General features: G+C 42.2%; 1 long non-coding RNA gene across 1 annotated transcript; it reads left to right on the top strand.

The window, feature by feature from the left end:
* The first annotated feature begins 9,034 nt into the window (after positions 1–9,034).
* LOC121818539 (uncharacterized) lies at positions 9,035–15,332 on the top strand. Its single transcript, XR_006058506.2, has 3 exons — positions 9,035–12,437; positions 12,592–12,698; positions 12,867–15,332. It is a non-coding gene; the product is annotated as an uncharacterized LOC121818539 (long non-coding RNA).
* Positions 15,333–17,246: the final 1,914 nt, after the last annotated feature.

The raw sequence follows: 17,246 nt of genomic DNA, 5'->3' as shown, positions 1-17,246 counted from the left end.
AACTTTTTCACTCTCCTCTTACACTTTTATCAAGAGTTTCTTTAGTTCTTCTTCACTTTCTGCCATAAGGGTGGTGTCATCTGCATATCTGAGGTTATTGATATTTCTCCTGGCAATCTTGTTTCCAGCTTGTGTTTCTTCCAGTCCAGCGTTTCTCGTGATGTACTCTGCATGTAAGTTAAATAAGCAGGGTGACAATATACAGCCTTGACGTACTCCTTTTCCTATTTGGAACCAATCTGTTGGTCCATGTCCAGTTCTAACTGTTGCTTCCTGACCTGCATATAGGTTTCTCAAGAGGCAGGTCAGGTGGTCTGGTATTCCCATCTCTTGAAGAATTTTCCACAGTTCATTGTGATTAACACAGTCAAAGGCTTTGGCATAGTCAATAAAGCAGAGGTAGATGTTTTTCTGGAACTCTCTTGCTTTTTCCATGATCCAGCAGATGTTGGCAATTTGATCTCTGGTTCCTCTGCCTTTTCTAGAACCAGCTTGAACATCTGGAAGTTCACAGTTCACATATTGCTGAGGCCTGGCCTGCAGAATTTTGAGCATTACTTTACTAGCGTGTGAGATGGGTGCAATTGTGCAGTAGTTTGAGCATTCTTTGGCATTGCCTTTCTTTGGGATTGGAATGAAAACTGACCTTTTCCAGTCCTGTGGCCACTGCTGAGTTTTCCAAATTTGCTATCATATTGAGTGCAGCACCTTCACAGCATCATCTTCCAGGATTTAAAATAGCTCAACTGGTATCGCATCACCTCCACTAGCTTTGTTCATAGTGATGCTTTCTAAGGTCCACTTGACTTCACATTCCAGGATGTCTGGCTCTAGGTGAGTGATCATACCATCGTGATTATCAGGGTCATGAAGATCTTTTGTGTACAGTTCTTCTGTGTATTCTTGCCACCTCTTCTTACTATCTTCTGCTTCTCTTAGGTCCATAACATTTCTGTCCTTTATTGAGCCCATCTTTGCATGAAATGTTCCCTTGGTATCTCTAATTTTCTTGAAGAGATCTCTAGTCTTTCCCATTCTGTTGTTTTCCTCTATTTCTTTGCATTGATCGCTGAGGAAGGCTTTCTTATCTCTTCTTGCTATTCTTTGGAACTCTACATTCAGATGCTTATATCTTTCCTTTTCTCCTTTACTTTTTGCTTCTCTTCTTTTCACAGCTATTTGTAAGGGCTCCCCAGACAGCCATTTTGCTTTTTTGCATTTCTTGTCCATGGGGATGGTCTTGATCCCTGTCTCCTGTACAATGTTACAAACCTCAGTCCATAGTTCATCAGACACTCTATCTATCAGATCTATCTTAAATCTATTTCTCATTTCCACTGTATAATCATAAGGGATTTGATTTAGGTCATACCTGAATGGTCTAGTGGTCTTCCCTACTTTCTTCAATTTAAGTATGAATTTGGCAATAAGGAGGATTGGCTGCATGGGCACAGAAGGGCCTAGAGGAGCTATTCCACGTTCAAGGTCAGGAGGGGCGCCAGTGAGGAGATACCCCATGTCCAAGGTAAGAGAAACCCAAGTAAGATGGTAGGTGTTGCAAGAGGGCATCAGAGGGCACACACTGAAACCATAATTACAGAAAACTAGTCAATCTAATCATACTAGGACCACAGCCTTGTCTAACTCAGTAAAACTAAATCATGCCCGTGGGCCACCCAAGATGGGTGGGTCATGGTGGAGAGGTCTGACAGAATGTGGTCCACTGGAGAAGGGAATGGCAAACCACTTCAGTATTCTTGCCTTGAGAACCCCATGAATAGTATGAAAAGGCAAAATGATAGGATACTGAAAGAGGAACTTCCCAGGTCAGTCGGTGCCCAATATGCTACTGGAGATCAGTGGAGAAATAACTCCAGAAAGAATGAAGGAATGGAGCCAAAGCAAAAACAATACCCAGTTGTGGATGTGACTGGTGATAGAAGCAAGGTCCGATGCTGTAAAGAGCAATATTGCATAGGAACCTGGAATGTTAGGTTCATGAATCAAGACAAATTGGAACTGGTCAAACTGGAGATGGCAAAAGTGAACATTGACATTTTAGGAATCAGCGAACTAAAATGGACTGGAATGGGTGAATTTAACTAGATGACCATTATGTCTACTACTGTGGGCAAGAATCCCTTAGAAGAAATGGAGTGGCTATCATGGTCAACAAAAGAGTCCAAAATGCAGCCCTTGGATGCAATCTCAAAAACGACAGAATGATCTCTGTTCATTTCCAAGGCAAACCGTTCAATATCATGGTAATCCAAGTCTATGCCCCAACCAGTAATGCTGAAGAAGCTGAAGTTGACCAGTTCTATGAAGACCAACAAGACCTTCTAGAACTAACACCCAAAAAAGATGTTGTTTTCATTATAGGGGACTGGCATGCAAAAGTAGGAAGTCAAGAAACACCTGGAGTAACATGGAAATTTGGCCTTGGAGTACAGAATGAAGCAGGGCAAAGGCTAATAGAGTTTTGCCAAGAGAATGCACTGGTCATAGAAAACACCCTCTTCCAACAACACAAGAGAAGACTCTACACATGGACATCACCAGGTTGTCAACATCTAAATCACACTGCTTATATTCTTTGCAACCAAAGATGGAGAAGCTCTATACAGTCAGCAAAAACAAGACCAGGAGCTGGCTGTGGCTCAGATCCTGAACTCTTTAGTGCCAAATTCAGACTGAAATTGAAGAAAGTAGGGAAAACCACTAGACCATTCAGGTATGACCTAAAGCAAATTCCTTACAATTATACAGCAGAAGTGAGAAATAGATTTAAGGGACTAGATCTAATAGATAGAGTGCCTGATGAACTATGGAAGAAGGTTCATGACATCATATAGGAGATAGGGATCAAGACCATCTCCAAGAAAAGAAATGCAAAAGAGGAAAATGGCTGTCTGAGGAGGTCTTACAAGTACCTGTGAAAAGAAGAAAAGCAAAAAGCAAAGGAGAAAAGGAAAGATATACCCATTTGAATACAGAGTTCCAGAGAATAGTAAGGAGAGATAAGAAGGCCTTCCTCAGCGATCAGTGCAAAGAAATAGAGGAAAACAATAGAATGGGAAAGACTAGAGATCTCTTCAAGAAAATTAGAGATACCAAGGGAACAATTCATGCAAAGATGGGCTCAATAAAGGAAAGAAATGGTATGGACCTAAGAGAAGCAGAAGATATTAAGAAGAGGCGGCAAGAATACACAGAAGAACTATACAAGAAAGATCTTCATGACCCTGATAATCATGATGGTATGATCACTCACCTAATGCCAGACATCCTGGAATGTGAAGTCAAGTGGACCTTAAGAAGCATCACTATGAACAAAGCTAGTGGAGGTGATGGGATACCAGTTGAGCTATTTCAAATCCTGGAAGATGATGCTGTGAAAGTGCTGCACTCAATATGCCAGCAAATTTGGAAAACTCAGCAGTGGCCACAGGACTGGAAAAGGTCAGTTTTCATTCCAATCCCAAAGAAAGGCAATGCCAAAGAATGCTCATTTGCACTCATTTCACATGTTAGTTGGAGAAGGCAATGGCACCCCACTCCAGTACTCTTGCCTGGAAAATCCCATGGACGGAGGAGCCTGGAAGGCTGCAGTCCATGAGGTTGCTGAGGGTCAGACACAACTGAGCAACTTCACTTTCACTTTTCACTTTCATGCATTGGAGAAGGAAATGGCAACCCACTCCAGTGTTCTTGCCTGGAGAATCCCAGGGACGGGGGAGCCTGGTGGGCTGCCATCTATGGGGTTTCAAAGAGTCGGACATGACTGAAATGACTTAGCAGCAGCAGCAGCAGCAGCAGCACATGTTAGTAAAATAATACTCAGAATCCTCCAAGCCAGGCTTCAATAATACATGAACCGTGAACTCCCAGATGTTCAACCTGGATTTAGAAAAGGCCGAGAAACCAGAAATCAAATTGCCAATATCTGTTGAATCATCAAAAAAGCAAGAGAGTTCCAGAAAAATATCTATTTCTGCTTTATTGACTATGCCAAAGCCTTTCACTGTGTGGATCACAGTAAACTGGAAAATTCTGAAAGAGATGGGAATGCCACACTGCCTGACCTGCCTCCTGAGAAATCTGTATGCAGGTCAGGAAGCAAAAGTTAGAACTGGACATGGAACCCAGACTGATTCCAAATCAGGAAAGGAGTACGTCAAGGCTGTATATTGTCACCCTGATTATTTAACTTATATGCAGAGTACATCATGAGAAATGCTGTGTTGGATGAAGCATGTCTGGAATCAAGATTGCTGCGAGAAATATCAATAACCTCAGATCTTCAGATGACACCACCTTTATGACAGAAAGTGAAGAAGAACTAAAGAGCCTCCTGATGAAAGTGAAAGAGGAGAGTGAAAATGGTGGCTTAAAACAACATTCAGAAAACAAAGATCATGGCATCTGGTCCCATCACTTCATGGCAAATAGATGGAGAAACAGTGGAAACAGTGACAGACTTTATTTTGGGGGGCTCCAAAATCACTGCAGATGGTGATTGCAGCCATGAAATTAAAAGACGTTTACTCCTTGAAAGAGAATTTATGACCAACCTAGACAGCATTTTAAAAAGCAGAGAGATTACTTTGCCAACAAAGGTCCATCTAGTCAAGGCAGTGGTTTTTCCAGTAGGCATGTATAGATGTGAGAGTTGGACTATAAAGAAAGCTAAGCACCGCAGAATTGATGGCTTTTGAACTGTGGTATTAGAGAAAACTCTTGGGAGTCCCTTGAACAGCATGGAGATCCAACCAGTCCATCCTAAGGGAACTCAGTCCTGAATATCCATTGGAAAGACTGATGTTGAAGCTGAAACTCCAATACTTTGGCCACCTGATGCAAAGGACTGACTCATTGGAAAAGACCCTGATGCTGGGAAAGATTGAAGGCAGGAGGAGAAGGGGACAGCAGAGGATGAGATGGGTGGATTTTATCACCGACTCAATGGATATGAGTTAAGTGAACTCCAGGAGTTGGTGATGGACAGGAAGGCCTGGTATGCTGCAGTCCATGGGGTCACAAAGAGTTGGACACGACTGAGCGACTGAACTGAACTGAATTCTTTTGTAACACATCATAGACATCAAGACAAATTCAGTAATCATTCCCCGGGCTGTTTCAGCAATATCCTTTGCTATATAAGTGTTAAACACTTAGTTCTCAACTTGTTGTCATCCTTTTTTTAAATTGGAGATTGGTAACAGTTTGTTCATGGGATGGTACCAGTCTGTGGACCACACATTGAGTAACACTTATGTAAGCCATAGCTCTCTAGTCCACTGGTATTCCTCAGGCCAGAATGATTGCTGCTGATGTCTGGAATTCATGCATCTTTCCCACAGAACACCAGTGAGCCTCGTAGAGAATAATGACATAGGTATCAGAGTTCATCAGGAACCACCCCTTCTATTTAACTTGGTCATACAGGTATCAATGCTAAGCACACTTTCAAATAACCCATTTTAGCTGAGCCATATCAAGCAAAGTTTGCTCATGGGTGGATCACCTTCTCCTGTTACTACATTAGGATGGTGAGTTACAAGGACTTGCTTTTACGAAAAGTACAGTATTACTGTTGTGGTTCATGAAACCCACAGTTGACATGAGCATGTAGATGTTATGAAGTAACGTACATTTATTTTTGTATCTCTCTACCAATAGGGCTGAATTTCTAATTTTCTGCTGAATTGCTGTGTTACAGGATTTGGCTAGTCAGATGACATTTGGAGTTCATCGAATTATAATGGGCGAGTAAACACAGGGAGAGTGATTCTTTCCTGGACTTGATTTTAGAGTTGTCATTGTCACACAAATTGAGGTGTTTAATAAAAAGTTTGCTTTAATGTCTACTCCTGTTTGGTTATCCTCATCCCATAGCCATATCTCTTAAAATTTCATTAAAATACATTAGAGCTTATTACATCCCTTGTTTATATTAGAGATTCTGTAACAGAAGGTGTCAATGATGTAAACATTACATAAAAGTAAAGGCTTCAGAAATGAAAGCAGTGCTTAATGGAGCTGCTTTGCTAGTGGGAAATGAATTCAGATATTATCCAGAACCAGTTCTTACTCTGAGATGCTCCTCATTTACAAAGAGTGTCAAAGAGCCTTTTAGCAACCTTCAAAAAAAAAAAAAAAAAACTATGATTGTTTACATGAAAGTGTTTCAAACTCTTCATCTGCTATAAAGTGTGTACAGCCAAGTGGGTGCATTAGGATTTATACTGAATCTCTTTATCTGGTAAGATAAAAGAAATGTTTATAATTTCTTTGAAATGTATTTGCTTTCCTCCTGGCTTTAGATAATACCGTTAACCCTCTGAAAGGAGCCATTTATGAAATAGTTGTTTAACCTACAACACAAACAGTAGCATAAGCCCTTTGGTATTTTCTGAGTCCAAAAATGAATAATTGTGCCTTTTTCAATGATTTGACCTCTTCTGTACAAAGGAGCCTGGTTTGTGAAGTTTATCCAGTTGTTAGGAATAACTGTGGCAAATCATTTTCAATGGTTTCTCACTTTGGTTTCTTGAATTCACATGTGATGAAAGTATACCCTAAAGAAATTGCAAACTAAAACCACAATAAGATACTACTTTACACCCACCAGAAGGGGCAAATGAAGAAAAAGGGTGACAGTACCAAGTGTTGGTAAGGATGTGAGGCAAAGAGAACTCTCCTACAAGCTGGTGGTTAAGTGTGAACTGGTACAGCGGCTTTGGAAAATAATTTGATCCTATGCAGTAAAGCATGTGAATATAACGCAGCATTTCTGTTCCCAGGGGTACACCTTACAGAGATGCTTGCATATGTACGCTAGGCTATACACAAGAATATTCTTAGTAGTGTGGTTTACTTATTTGTTTTTGGCTATGCTGGTCTTCATTGCTGCACATGGGCTTTCTTGAGCTGCAGCAAGTGGGGGCTACTGCCTAGTTGTGGTCCATGGGTTTCTCATCGTGATGGCTTCTCTTGTTGCAGAGCAGGGCTGTAGGGCAGACAGGTTTCAGTATTGTGGCACACAGGACTACTTGCCCGGAGGTAATGTGGAATCTTCCTGGATCAGGGATCAAACCCATGTCCCCTGCCTTGGCAGGTGGAATCTTAACCACTGGACCACCAGGGAAGTCCTACTGTAGTTCCTAATGGCAAAAATTCCCAACAGGAAACTCAAGTGGTCAGCTACTAGGAGAAGGGATAAATTCATATTGTTAACAATTCATCCTGAAATTCATACAATTGCAGCAAAAAAAAAAAAAAAAAAGAATAAAATATAACTCTATGTGTCAGCATGGATTGAATCTTAAAAGCATAAAACTAGGTAAAAAAGCAAGTTCTAGGAGAATACATACAATACTATTTCGTTTGAATAAAGTGAAGTGATGTACAAAACTAGGCAGTATACATGTGAGATAAAATGATTATGAAATGCAAATGGATTTATTAACAGAAAATAAGATAATTATCATCTCTTAGGGAAAGCAAGGAGCAATCAGTGGAGGTAAATCAGTGAGTCAGTGAAATCTGGAAGTTCTAGTAATGTTCTATTTCTGAATTGGGGTTGTAGTTACATGAGTGCATTTAAAAAATCAGACAGATATGGTCTGTATATAATTTGCAAGCATGAACTTTTCAGACAAAATAAATGGAAGAAAAAGTTTGTCCTAAAAAAAAATAATAATGGAAAAAATATTTTTCCTAAAAAGAAACTATGAGACCTCTATCTGCCTGATGAGTTCCCTTAAGTTAATCAAGCTAACAAACTATCTCCAATTGGCTTAATAAAACAAAGTGTATTTTTCTCTCATGGCTACGTGTCCAGTGAGAATCACCAGGGGTCTTTGGTTATTGTGGTGACTGAGGGTGACAGAGTTTCTGTGTTTCAGAGCCTCTAGGACTACTGCCTGTGGAAAAAATTATCACCAGGTCATCACCAAGGGGAGGAGGGGAAGGAAGAGAAGGAACAGGACAAGTCAAGCACTTCAAATTGCTCCCTGGAAATGGTAGGTCACCTCCACTTGCATTTTATTGACCAGGTCAGGCTCTGCTAACATCAAGAGTGTTAGGGAAGTGCAATCTTACTATGTCTCTGGAAAGAGAACCTGATGTTCATGAGCAGATCTGACGACCCTACTGACTTCTAACAACCATAGCCAAATGTTGAGTTCACTGCTGCTTCTCCTCCCAAGGTCCAGAAGAATACACATGTCAGCTCATCTGCCATTTCACCTCTAATAAGGATTCAGCACTTTGAGAAGGCTTCCTTCTTGATGGTCTTGGGAGAGAATCCCTTCTAAAGATAGGACACTTATTTCAAACAAAAATCATAGCCTTGAAATAAAATCCTCTTTTCAGGATGAAGTTTTGTGGGTCTTCTTGGTATCTGTGGAGGCAGAAGGCAAGGATACTCAAAGTTCTGCTTCCAAAATTGGAAAAAGGCATGTTCGAGTGGCAGTGGCTGTGAATAGGAAATGGCTGGTGAGGATACCAAGAGAAGGTCAAATAGCTGAGCTACTTGAAAAAACAGAAACCAGCAGTAGCAAATTCATGGCCAAGATCTGCCCTTCCCTTGGCGTCAGAATGCCAGTGCCTCATATGAATTGGACATACCTGAATCTGGGCAGTCTGGGAGAGTGAGCAATTATATGCCAGCCATTTCACCTGGCAGCCAGCCCTCAGTATCTTGTCCCCAGGAGTAGGGCAGTCTGGCTCTTTGCTCTCCAGTCCCATTGCTCATCACAGATAAACTGGGAGACTGTGTCTCCCAACCTCCTTTGCAGTTAGGATTGGGCCATAGGATCTGGGATCTAGAAACTTTAACATGGTGGACATGACATGATATACAGACCTCACCATAAACCAGTAACACAATGTCCATACTTTGTCACTCCCCTTGTTTTGGGCTAAATGCAGAGGAACCACCCTGAAGAGTCAACCAGGTGATAGGAGCCTGGGTCCCCAGATCACCTCATTGAAGGCCACTAAAAACCCAACCAGAAGACGATGTGAGCAAGAAACTAGTGAGATCTGGGGGCTGTTACTTTTACTTTACCATAAAATAATATAAGGGATCACAGCCCCTTTCTTCAAAGCAGCTGCTGACAAAGGACTCTGCTGGGCTGAACTCAGATAATTATCTAGGACAGGTCTGCTTGGCATAAAAAGAGGGATTTATCATCTTTTCTTACTCCCCTCAAAATGGATAGACAAACCAGGTTTGCCCCATGTGCTGGGTGATCACTGAGTTGCTGTTATAATTTGAGCACACATAAATGCTTCAACTGAATTAAAAAAAAAAAAAATTCATCCCATGTAGACTTTCTGATTGTCTGGGACTTTGAACATTGAATTACTTCTTCAATTGATATAAGAGCTGGATATTTTTAGCAGAAGGTGTGATATGATTTAAGAGATGATATAATCCTATAAATGTCTGGACAGGCTGCTTTATATGCTTTGGGGTCAATTACGAACAATAAGCCTATTGGATGAAGGAGGATACAAGATCCAAATGCTATTTTATGTATGTGGAATATGGAGACAGAAATGCCCAGAGGGAAAAGACTAGAGTCCAAAGTAGATGAGCAGACAAAAATGATGGTCAGGAAGGGAGCTGTCCAGTGAATTGGTTCGTTTTTTGTTTTTTATGATTTTTTCTTGGCAGTAAGAGAAGATAAAATGCAGACTGTAGCCACAGTGGTGGGACCTGTAAGTGACACTTTCGTGCCCCTGATGGAGACGTGGTGGCCCTAAGCGGGTTTACTATTCCTTACAGGAGGAAAAGAATAAGCTTGTACTTGGTCTAGGACACACAGTGACATTGGGGCAACTATAATGGCTGGTTAACCTCTCAAGAAGTGACACAAGAAGCTGAAGCTGTTGAAGTGGCTGGGTCTTGTCACATGGGGCCTTGCATGTTTGCTTTCCAAATGCAAGTCCAAGAAGCAGCCTGGTCGCTGGTCGACTCATGAATCCAACCGAAATGTTGATTCTATCACGTGTTACAGGTGTCGCCCCAAGTAAGTTCTATCACCCTTTGGAGCTACAATGTCCACCCACATCTATAAAGTGAGGATTCCATAGAAACTTCATGAGATGCTGCTGGGGTCCAGCCCCGGTGGATCCAGGGTGATTCGAAGACGAGACGGATAGGCAAGGAAAAACTTACTTATTTAGAGATATAAGATTAGATTAGGAAGAAATAGTATAGTAGGAAAATTAAGTGGAGGAAAGAGGCTGAATAACTTGATTTATGGGGAAAACCAATAAAACCGCGAGACAAGAGGTTTGCACCATCTACGTTAGGCCACCGGCTCCCACTTGAATATCGAAGGGTGCCCCGCCTTAGGCTCCCTCTCTTACGGATCTTAGAAGCCGGGACAAGTAAGTAAACATGGTGAGCCTCCATGCCCCAGATGGAATTCAGCCGAAAAAGGGAGAAAAGAACAACATGGGGAAGCCCAGCATCGGTGCAAGACTCCAAAAACTATTTTTCAAAATCAGCTTATATACCCCAAGTTGTGCATAATGGAATACGCAGAGTTATGCAGGGGCAGCAGTCCTGACCCTCATTGAGACAAGGCTTTCTTTTTGCATACCCTCCCATATACAAAAGGTCTCAGGTGGTTTACATTATCTTCTGGCCAAGAGGCTTGTTAACATTTTTATGGCTCTCTTCCTGGATAATTGTCTATCAACCAGAAAACTCCTTTTCCCTAGAAGTGTTTTTTCTTTACTCTGCATCACCCTCAAAGTACTAGATAAAGTTACATTCCTGTAGAACAAAGGTGCAGTGGGTTATAACAAAGAAAGTACTTTACTCAAAGATCTAATATTGCTAATACCAGGTCTACTACCTGTTTTTCTATATATCAACTATATCTAAAAAGAAAAGATATGAAAATTTGGCAGCAAGTATTGGCTCAACAAATGAAACCTTTAATCAGTCCTATTCTAATAATTTTGACTCCTCAGAAGCCCTTACATTCCTAGGATGTTTTAAGCTTCCTGTGCCTCTGGCACAGGTGGTGGTCAGGAGGCCTCAAACAATCACATGCGCAGCTGTATGAGTCCTGCAGGCAGGCTGGAAAGCCATCAGAGGGGTTTTTGGATTGAAGAAGTGAAGTGAAGTGAAGTTGCTCAGTCGTGTCCGACTCTTTGCAACCCCATGGACTATAGCCCACCAGGCTCCTCCGTCCATGGGATTCTCCAGGCAAGAATCCTGGAGTGGGTTGCCATTTCCTTCTCCAGGGGATCTTCCCAACCCAGGGATCGAACCCAGGTCTCCTGCATTAGAGGCAGACGCTTTAACCTCTGAGCCACCAGGGAAGCCCACACCCTTTCAAATGCAGAAGACTAAAGCCTTGAGATGACTTTCTCCAGAGTGTGTCAGGAGAGTGGAAAAGTACAATACAATAAGGCAGGCAGATTCTTATTTTGGGGGGTACATGCTCAGGAAATACCAGGGGGGAAACCTGAGATCTGACTCGACCTTGCACATCAGATCTCTGCCGCATGACCTTGTCACGGGTGGGATTCTTCACGCTGGCTCCCGGCAAGATGCAAAGGATAAAACGTGTGAAAACAACTACAGTGGTGCCTGGCATGTGACCAGCATTCAGTCATATTCACTCCCTTAATTCTTTCCTCTATTTGATAGTAAGTTCCTTGAGGGAAGGATCAGGGCATAGTCATGCTGCATTGCCCCAAGGCCTGGAATACCGTCTAGAACATTGCAGATGCTTGATGTTTATTAGATGTGCAACAGAAAGGGCTGGGGTGAAACTTTGGAGCTAACTCTTGGACCCTAGTAAATTAATATACTAACTTTTCTTATGAATTTCTCTCAAGATGAGTGTGTTAGGAACACCTTAGTCTCAGCAGCATTTAACAGAGACCCAAGTGACTGGGTCTGAAAAGATACAAGTTGACTTCTCTCTCACATAAAAGGCAGTGCAAGGCTGGTGTAATGCCTCCATTGTATGTCCTGGTGGCCTTTGACCTCTTTGTCCATGATGGAGCAAAAGGAGTAAGGGGTGGTACATTACCACTGTCTTTAATGACACACCCAAGAATCTCTCATCTCTCACCTCCTATTACCAGAAGTTCTTGCTACAATAGTGGCTGGGAATGGAATTTTTTTCCCAAGCATCCAAGTGGCTTCAATTACTTGGAAAGGGAGACTAGATACTAGAAAACAGCCTGAAGTTTCTTCCACGGTCTTTCCTCTATAATAGGTTTTTTGTTTTTGTTTTGTTTTTTTTTTTTTTTAATGGAATCATTGCTGGCCTACTATGCTGGGCCATGAGGATGGCAGCCACTTCCCAGTGATGGAGCAGCGAAAGTCTAGAAGAATCCTGACTCCCAGATAAATGAGGAGACTCCAGAGAGTCGTCTTAATTATCCATTTATGGGTGAGAAATAAATTGCTTTCTTGAAATCCATATTATTTTGGATCTTTGTAATTCACAACTGAATGTACAGTTTAAATAATGCCCAGGGCTGGTGTACAGCTGGCTCTCTGTAGCTCTGTGTGACATGAAGGGACTTTTGCCTTCCTTCCCACAGAGGAGCAAGTGGTCCCTCTCTTCTGACTCGGCAGCTACACTGACTGGCAGGAAACCACTCTCCACCCAGCTGTGACTTCAGTCTATGAGCTAAAATTGAAGTCAGGGGTGAGTTAATGTACTGTATAGTACCCCAGTACCTCCAGTTTATCTCTTCTCACTTATTGGGTTTGTACTTGTGTTTTATATTAGCAGTACGTATTGTACAATACAAAAAATAAAAAATCAAGCCAATCAGAAGTAACAGATTTTAAAACACAGTCCTCCTCTCTGTAGGAAATCTCAGTAATGTGAAGATTCAGATACATTGAAAGTGATGCTCTCTGGCTCTTCTGGAAGCTGCACTTTCGGCATGGCCCCTCTGGCTAGCAGACACCACAGGACGAGAGCTGTGCCCAGGCCAGCACCCACAGCTCGGCCACCAGCAGTGGCTCCACCATCTGCCGTGGGCTCCCCTACTGCTGCTCCCGAGCAGCCGGGTCTGATGGCCATGCCATTGCAGCCAGCATGGCTGTGGGTTCTGTGTTCGGCCACACTCTGGGTCATGCCATCACTGGGGGCTTTGAGGAGGAAGTTTGCAAGGCCTGCAGTCACTTACCAGGAGCCTCAAGGAACTCAGCTGTCAGAGCAGCAGTAGCAGCATGGCCCATGCTTCTTTCAGGTAAAACTTTTTGGCACATGTCCAGAACCAGGGTGACCTTAAGCTTTCTGAGAGTTTCATCAGGGTTCTGAAACAGTGCAGATTGGTGAACAGATTAGCTTAATCATGAAGTTCCAATTGGAGACATGCAAAATCATCTCTCATGATCATGTTGATTTAACATTAAAAATATAATTGATGGTGAAGACATACAGTGTGAAACCACTTCTTCTCAATTATTAATACCTTTTGTGCTTCAGGATTGCAATGGAAGAGGGTGTTTTCACTCTATAGACGTTCATTGAGATGGTATTGAGTTTGGGGCTGGGCAGATGTCTGTGTGACCTCTTAAACATGTTTTTCTGATGTTATTGGTGTGAATTCATTAAAATGAAGTGACTTTTCTTTAAAAAAAAATGCATCTGTAAGATGAAGCTCATTACAAAATAATTTGCTGAATACCTATATACTTTTAAATAGTGACATTTTCGTACACATTTTTAATACTGTATCCAAATTACGTCAACTTTTTACCTAATTTGTCTGTTACATAAAATGGGATACACGAGCTTAAAGACCCATTCTGGGGCTGAATAAAAGAGATGGAATTTTATCAATATAACATTGCTTTCTGCTTTGACATGAACAGACTGTATGAATAACTGGAAGGAATAGTAAAGAAATATTTTCTGAAGAAACAATAAAGGAATAAAATGGTGTTCTAGTTTGCACAAGATCAAGCCATCCTTATTTCTTCCTGCTATGTTTTACCATAAGCTTTGACACTTTTTCCCCCTCACGTTTTAGAATTCATGCCTTGTGTACTTTATAGTTTGTACTTGTATGTTTTTAATGTCATTAAAAAAAAAATGTCTAGGCATTTTCCCTTCTTACTCTGTAGCTGTGACAGCACAGAAGGTTGAAACTAAAATAATTATGATCCCTTAAGGTAAGACCTCCAAGTTATGAAGTAGGCCAGGCTTCATCTTAACAGTTTTTACCTCTAATAACACAGAGAAATAGAAAAAGTGTCTACAAGGAGAAACCAGCCTCTTATCTGGGCTTTCTTTTCATTATGAGTTCTTTAAAAAACAAAACAAAAAAACAGCCACAAAAAAACTGCTTCAATAATCTGTTCCCTTGCTTTTCTTCAGGAAGAACATTTTCTGGATTTGAATGTGACATATTTCATGAGCCTCTGAATCTATTTCCTGAGTCTATGTAGAAGTCCACTTTTTTGTGAGACATCAATTAAATAACTCATAAGCTTTGCAGCCTTAGTCCCATTTGCAGCTCATGCTGCCGCTTCGTGGGGAGGAAAGGCCTTGGCAAATGTCCACGTCCCCACACCAGGCAAGAAAATCAATGTTTGCAAAGAGCATTGAGCACCATCTCTATTGGATCATGCCAGGACAAGTGGACTATTCAGAACCACTACTGGAGCTCAAGTTGAGGTGTATTATCTTCTTTTCCATTACCAGATAGTCAAGGATTAAAAAATCTTTTATCAGTACTCCAGTAAATACAAGTTTATAGAAATAAATTAGCAGAGGAAAAGCACACATATATACAAGTGATATATGAGTATGTAAACAACCCTTACACCTGTAGGCACTCTTCTGCCTGGAATATCTGCTCTCCAGCTCATTCTTCTCACTCTCTGCCTCTGGGAAGCAAGAGGCTCCCTTTCCAGAGCTGCCTCACCCAAGGCTGGTTTACACTCCTAGCCCTAACCTGTCCAGAGTTCTCTGAGACTTCTCCAAGACTCCTGTGGACATCCACATCAGAGTTTTTACTTGCCTGGTTTCTGGGTTCCCCATGTTTGTTGCTGAACTAGTGCCCTCCAGTTAGAGGAAAGAAGCAGAGAAAATTCCCTCAGATTCACTTCTGAAACATTGCTTTACTTTTTCTTCTTGCCACCATGTTGCTGGCCCGTCTCCTGCCTCTATCTATCTTCAAGCCAGACAAAGAAAAAAATGAGAAAAATATCAAGCAACTCCTCTCCCTGCTTCAGAAATGACCAACAGAACTCCACCTAACCACAGACCAGGTGTTTCCGGCTCACATTCTTCTGCCTGACAGACCCCAGCATGGGAGCTCTGGTAACCACTTTCTGTTCTGCCTTTTGTTTAGCTCCTGCATGAACCATAGGCACCCCCCGGGGCTGAGGACAGTAGAGTGGAATGTCAGCCATTTTAATCCTCCTGGTTTGCAAGCTTAGTGTCTGTGTGATCTCAGATGCCATTTTACCTCCTTGAGCCTCCATTTCTTCATCTGTAAACTGGATATACACATGCCCACCTGCTGAGTCAGAAGGAGCCAACAAACCCTCAGACTTAGTCTCTGTATAGTTTTTAGATTAACCACACGTGTTCTGTTAATAGCTAAAAGGCAGACTCACTTAAGAAAGCAGAAATGGAAGTATCAAAATCTAGAGATTTTCTAATAATGTGCTTCTGTGAAGTTTAGCTGCATGAATTAATTTAGCTGAGATGGGGTAAGTGAGGGCTCTGCCACGTGGTGGCCACTCCAAGAGGCTGGCTCTCCTCTGCTTTCCCTTAGAACAGTCCTCTGTAGAGGCCAATGGTCATAACGTGACCAATCTCCAGGTTTGTGGTGGAAGTCCTGAGGAAATCAGGGAAGGAGGGTGAGAAGTATCTTAGCCCCAGGCAGGACATTTGGAACGTCGGATTTTTCTTCCTTGAGCAGGCTTGTGATGTGTGGTCCCTTCAAACAGAAAGGGTAGAGGAGTGACCCTGAAGGTGTGTGACCACTCACACACCACGCAAGACTTCTTGAGACTTCCGGGGTTTCCTTAGTGGCGACGGAGCATAGGCACACAAGGTGAGGACTGGCTGTGTTGTGGTCCTTTGAGATGCTTTCTAACATCACTGTGGTTGACCCTGCAACTGCTCAGAGTGATGGTTGTGGATGCAAGGTGACACAAGCTGTTGCTGATGAGGGTCCTCTCTTTAGAAAGCCTTCCCGTTTCTCTCTGTGTGTGGTTTCTGTTGGCAGCAAAGAGATGGGAATCGAATTATGCTCGGCCTCCATCATCCCAGGTGGCTTAGGCCAGGCAATCTGCAGGGTGCTGGGTATTCTGCATCTAAGGCTGCCACAGAGAGACTGATGGCTGACCTTTTATTCTTATATCCTGTGTGTACCTGTGCCCTTATTATGGGCCATGCGTTGTTTTCTAAGTGCTCTGCTTGCCTTAACTCGTTTATTCCTCGCAGGACCGCTGTGAGGTGGGCACCAATTTGATCCGCTCTGCACAAAGGAACAAACTGAGGCAGGGGGAGGTGAAGCCGTCTTCATGTCCTTCTATTACTAGGAATCGTTTTGGTTTTGCAGTTTTTGACTTGTGGCCGGCGGTTTCCAGAGGGTTTTTTCCCTAAATTATCTGGTCTGAACTATTTGCTCACTAAGGATTTAAGTGTTTGTTTCAGATGATGACAAACGAACCAGCCAGGGCCAGGGAGAGCCCTGTGAGCTGGTATCACTGATCACCCTTCCAAGCCACAGAGCAGGTGGCCTGAGTGAGCCACTTGTAGGAGACACCTGTAGGTTTCAGCTCTTTATCAATCTCCGACCTCAAGTCTGTGCTTCTAGAACACATTCCATGTTTCCTTCCAAAGTAAAGGCATCAGTCTGCATCCCTTCTCAGGTAACTCCTTAAAGGGGTTTCGATAACCCATGCAATTTGAATACATCTGTGGAGCAGTTTCCAAGTTGTATGTTGTATCTTCAGTCATGCTTACCTTAAAACGAATAAGGAGAGATTAAGAATGGAATTCAATATCCAAAATCACTCCATTCTCAGATTGAACTGAGAACATTAAACATTTCTAAAAATGCTAAGATTTGTGTGATGGATGGAGGAAACAGCAGATGAGTCCTCCCAGGGAGGAGAGATATTTATTTGCAGGTTCAAATGTTTCTACTGAAAGCCAGTCCCAGCCTCTTTTCCTTCCTAAGCAACCAATGCTTCTCATTTTTTTCCACTGGATGGTCTC

This window comes from Ovis aries, chromosome 2 (assembly GCF_016772045.2).
Source record: "Ovis aries strain OAR_USU_Benz2616 breed Rambouillet chromosome 2, ARS-UI_Ramb_v3.0, whole genome shotgun sequence".
Classification (NCBI taxonomy): Eukaryota; Metazoa; Chordata; class Mammalia; order Artiodactyla; family Bovidae; genus Ovis; species Ovis aries.
This window is presented reverse-complemented; position numbering and strand designations above follow the sequence as displayed.